The sequence below is a fragment of the Diadema antillarum genome, unplaced genomic scaffold, assembly GCF_040938485.1.
Source record: "Diadema antillarum isolate AM-2024a unplaced genomic scaffold, OU_Dant_1.0 seq00000830_RagTag, whole genome shotgun sequence".
Taxonomy (NCBI): Eukaryota; Metazoa; Echinodermata; class Echinoidea; order Diadematoida; family Diadematidae; genus Diadema; species Diadema antillarum.
Genome location: NW_027271706.1, coordinates 1312086 through 1318085, shown reverse-complemented (window position 1 = coordinate 1318085; position 6000 = coordinate 1312086).

Genomic DNA, 6000 nt, shown 5'->3' with positions numbered 1-6000 from the left:
TGTATTCACGAATTCACAGTTTACGTCGATATAAAACAAATTTTCAATCGGTTGTAATGAAAACAATACGAGGCAAGAATTTCATTTATTGATATTTTCGAGTAATATAAACAACATGATCATGACAATGCAAAACCCATACGATCTCACGTTTTACCGAATTGCATGTAATAAACTGCTTACGAGATTAAAGGGAGTTAAATTTTGAACTGTGAAATTACTCTGAATACTACTTCGAGGATTTGGTGATCAACAGTAAATAACTGTTAGTCGTTTTCTGACGACGAAGTGCACTATGTCCATGTTACCTTCTACATCGAACCAGGGAGGTGAAATGGAAAAGATCCATCTCCAAACCGACCCATTATATCGGCACAGCTCGGTCATCGTTGGTCATGCATGCGCAGCTCAGCGACTCAATGCCGTTCCACCTTATCAAGCACAAAAGCTTCCAGCCGCAAGGAGTTAATGAATATCCGGGTCATTGTTAAACAACCTACGATGGGGCAGGGAGCACCTTGGCTTTTATGTCAAGAAACAGTTTGTATACGTTTGTAAAATTAAATGCAAACAAAATGGAAAAAAAGAACATCAGGCTTTACAAATCGGGGTTGGCCCCTATATGATTGTCTATGAACAGTTCTTTTTATTAGTGACCCGACTGATGTTTATATGACCTCTATGGTAAGAGCTTAAAGAGAGTACCTATGGTAATTGTTCCTTATCTACGCGGTTTTTTAGTCATATAGCGTAAGCAACATCTGGCGGAAACTCCATGTAACGATTGCATTTTTTTTGGGGGGGGGGGGGGGGAGGGAGGGGGGTTAATCATACCCTCGTATATGGAACAGTGTCCAAAGATACATGTAACAGGTATAGGCACTATATCCATATTTACGTGTGCGGGAGGGGAAGAGCACGTAATCGAGGGAGAGCTGGAGCATAATAGAGAACACAGAGCTTGTGACAGACCATCACGGGTGCATTTGTATTTTTAGATATGATATTCAACACCATTTTTATGGAATTCATCATGTACACATTTTTTTTTAAAAGAAAATGTAAGAAATTTAACACTCTGGGACAGTGGGCATGGCTATAAAATCGTGATTTTTCTGTCACCTCGTGAGTCCCGTGCGCGTCTGTCACTGTGTAAGAACTTTATAGATGATGATTAAAGGTGCGAGGAAAGTTTGTATCGAGATCTGAATTTCAACGATCTAATTCACACTTTGTTACAATATTTTTATTCTTTAAAAAAAAAACAAGAAAAAGAAAATGTGTACTGATCGATCGGGGAACAATGAGAATGGCTACAACCATCTTCTGATGGACGTGTTCGTCTTTCACTGTAACCAACTTTATGTGATTGAAGAGAAGTCTATACTAGTAATGTGTGGAGAAGGGGTTGTCCCCCTCTCACACGGGGGAGCTTTTGCATTTTTAGAAATGAAATACAACAATCTAGTATAGACACTTGGTGGAATATTTGAAATATTTTCCAACGATGTTTAATATTCTGAAGAGGTTGGCAGGAAGCCTACAATGTCTTCTTATACACGCATACAAATTAGCAGGTTACAAAACTCGGGAGATTTGTAATCCGCTAGCAAACTTTTTCGCACGTAAGAAAGACACAAGACACAAATATTGGCGCGAACAGCATGCTAAACCCAAGAAATCTTGCTGCCCCGCGGTGACTTGTGAACGGTCGACCAAACTGCGTTCTTGTTTTTTATTCCATCATTAAAAAGAACGTTTCAACGGCATACGCTCCACACCTCTGTGAGGCACAAGAACGATAAATTTAACTTTATCGATTTATCGATAAGCAATTAGCAGGTTACATTTGTTCTTATTAATGGTTTTAAAAAAGAAATATTACTCAGTTGCCTTGGAAATTCCCGAAATTATTGTCTGAGTATAGAGCAAGTTCGAAGGTTCACGACGAACGAACGCTCTCAGGCATGCATGCATCATGATTAACATGTGAAGCACATGAAATAAACCTACTCGACGGTTATTACATTTCAGATTTCGAAGAAAGAAATGGCAGAAGAATACACGCCCTGTCTAGTAGTATGCGCGCATTCCTTACGTGCCAAACATGATAAACAAGACACACCGCAAGTTCATGAACTTTAGTTTCTGAGGGCCGTGGGAAAGGCAATGAATTAATATTCGAGAAATTATAGCTTCAAGTTAAGAATGTATTAAACTACAATGTATTAAACGAACGCTAACAGTATTCTGATTGTTTGTTTCCCATCCCCTCTCTCTCCCTCTTTCTCTTTGTGCCTGACAAGAGAAACGAATACATGTAAGTTTGTACTAGTATTCCATCGACTCATGAGAGAAAGTTTACTTCGGAAATATATAGGCCTACAGACCCCATATTGGAAGTGAATAAAAAGGCTGTGCTGAAATTCTTATCCATGCAGGCATAATCAGTGTGAATACTAGTCATCTTTTAATTGATTTGTGATCGACACTGAACTTGTACCCGTCGCGTCGATCTTGTCCGGTCTTCTCATCCATGTGGAAGGAGTTTAAGGTTCACGCCAGTGCCGTATATAAAGAGAGTCTGGCCAACTGCTAATTTGGACGCCATGTCGTTACCGCGCGTATTACACGTAACAGGGTTAGCGTGTTCGCTCAGACGTAACAAAATAACCAAGCCAAAGGGGTCGTAAACAAAGAGTTCTGTGGTCGTAAACAGTGGGCACTGCATTATGAGCGCACTTTAGTAACGACATGGCGCCTGTAGATCATGGGACCAGCTTTTGACCAATCACAGGCTTCAAAACACGTAAGCCAAAAAGCGAGATGGCCACTCTCTTTATACGGCCCTGCATGGTTCACGCCAGAGTATCAAGTGCACGCATCACTTTGTACAAGTGCTCTGCATGCGCACCTGCACTGACCGCTCACTGGTAGTGCGGACGCACGTGGATGCATGGCAACGCATTACTCTCATGGACTCGTGTTAGCTACAATGTATGTAGTGTGGCGTGGTAGGGTACATTGATAGAGGTTTACTCGAATGTAGTTTGTGACAGTCATTCGGATTCCGCCACACGGCATGGGAGAAATGAGATGTTTATCTGAATTTTAAATACCCTCATAACAAAATACGAACGATCACGCGTCCTACATAATTTAAATGTTGATAACTCTCGCTGTACATCAACATTTATCAAGTGGCATAACTATACACAGCCCAGTCGTAGTAAAAATCACATTCGTGCGCTTCTATATACTCTTTGGTAAAAACACGGCGTCCGATCGGGCTAACATGCCAATGACCTTGATCAGGGCTCCACACTAACTTTCTGGTGGCCCGAAAAAAAAAAATCAAGAAACGTGACCTTAAGAAAAACTACATCGGTCCTACTACAAAGAAAAACAAATATCAAATATTACTGAAGTGCGTCATGTCGAAAATAAATGAATAGAACATTCAATCATCTTACTCTTATTCTGAGTTCTAAGATTTAGCAAATAGGCTTATAGATTATTATGAATGTTATTGCAATTTACTTTCGAACATAAAAGCAAACATCAGACATTTAGTTTATGGGTGCTGTTCGTTATTCCGATGGTTTGCTATTCCGAAGGTTCGTTAATCCAAAACACACAAAGTCTCCCTAGGATGATACCTATAGAGGTTCGTTAATCCGAAAATGAAAAAGGGTTCTTTAATCTGGACATTAATTGTGGCGTTATTCCGAAGGTTCGTTATTCCGAAGAATAGTTAATCAGAAAATGAAATTCGGAGCAACGCCGGGAACCTTGGGAACAACGAATCTTCGTACCGAAGAGCCTTCAGCGAACCTTCGGAATAACGAGCTGTAATCTATTTAATCATCGTACGGAGTTGAATATTATTGTTATTCATTTCCAAACGTCAAAGGGATCATTCGACATTTCTTTTAGCATCTTCCGGAGCTGAATGTTATTGCTATTTAATTTCGAACGGAAAAGCAAACATCCGGCATATATTTTATCATCGTACGGAGTTGAATACTATATTGTTATTCATTCCGTACGTCCAAGCAATTAAACATGAAACGTTGATTTTACCATCGAATGCATCTAAATGTTACTGTTATTCATTTCGAAATTTAAAAGCAAACATCCGAAAGTTATCTTAGCTTCGTACGGAGCAGAATATTACTGCTATTCACTTTCCAAAGTAAAAGCAATCATCATGACACTATTTTTATTTTAACATCTTCCGGAGCCGAATGTTATTGCTATCTACTTTCGAAAGTAAAAGCAAGCATCCGACATTAATCATCGTACGGAGTTGAATATTATTGTTTTTCATCTCCGAACGTGAAAGTAATCATTCGACATTTACTTTAGCATCATCCGGAGCTGAATGTTATTGTTATTTACTTTCGAACGTAAAGGCAAATATTATATCCGGCATTTATTTTATCATCGTACGGAGTTGAAAGTTATCATTATCCCTTACCGAAAGTCAAAGCAACCATTCGACATTATTTTATTTCAGCATCTTCCGGAGCCGAATGTTATCCTTATTCATTTCCGAACGCAAAATCAAATACTAGTATCTGACATTAATTTCAGCACCGTACGGAGCTGAATCTTACCGTTATTCATTTTCAAAAGTATGAGCAAAGATCCGACATTCATTTTTGTATCATACGGAGTCGAATATTACCGTTATTCATTGCCAAAATTGAAAGCAACCATCTGACATTTATTTCAGCATCTTCCGGAGCTGAATGTTATTGTTATTGACTTTCGAACGTAAAAGCAAATATCCGGCATTTATTTTGTCATCGTACGGAGTTGAAAATTATTGTTATTTATTTCCGAAAGTCACAGCAAATATTCGACATTATTTTATTTCAGCATCTTCCGGAGCCGAATGTTATCTTTATTCATTTCCGAACGCAAGTATCTGACGTTAATTTCAGCACCGTACGGAGCTGAATCTTACCGTTATTCATTTCCAAAAGTACAATGTATGAGCAAAGATCCGACATTCATTATTGTATCATACGGAGTCGAATATTACCGTTATTCATTGTCAAAAATAAAGCAAACATCTGACATTAATTTTTGCATCTTACGGAGCCGATTGTTACCGCTGTTCATTTCCAAAAGTAAAGGCAAACATCCGACCTTTTTTGGTGGCCCGATCGGGCCATCAAAATCTTCATTTCTGAAATTTTGGACCACCGGGCCACCGTTAGTGTCGAGCCCTGCCTTTGATACATCGGAATATTCGGAAAGTCATTTTCAGTACCATTGATGTTCTAGACATTTTCGTTACGGCGACAGGAACGGATTACAAACTCCATCGAAGTGAAATTTGGAGTGGAAGTCGATGCAGATTACGGGAGAGTATACAGATGTTTTGAGTGAGGCAGGGTGTTTACTGTTTCTCCGATTTTACTGAGTTCACGCTTTACGTTGACATTGCGTTCACGGAGGTCTTAACATTTTTACGTAAAATACAAATGATTTTGTTGCACATTTTACCATGTAATTTGCGACGGAAAATAAGCGATCGATTAGATGCATGTTTTCAGAATATACCCCGGTACCTAGAGTCTGATCATGCACTTTCGCTAAAGTTTATATCTTTTTTTTCCCGTCCTCACTGTGTGCACTTCGCAGTCGAAGCGATTATCGTGTGCCCGGGCGGCAAAGCGCGATGATTACTGAGGGAATTCAAACAATGTAGTAATCTAACGGTAAGCCATGGTAGTAATCTAATCCACGCGACTATAGAAATTTGCGGACGGCTTGCTGCGCTATAACAAAAGCTTTCGAAAGTCCGATCAAGACACCCTCGCCAGAACTGTGCTTTTGTTCCGATTGTTACATTTTCTAAAGAGGGCGAACAAAGATCTATTAACATGACAAAGGGGCTACCTCATTATCTACCTCATCGATTTCACAGCGATATCACAATAAAACCACGACTTTTTCACGACGAAAGCACAACCATAGGACGACTAA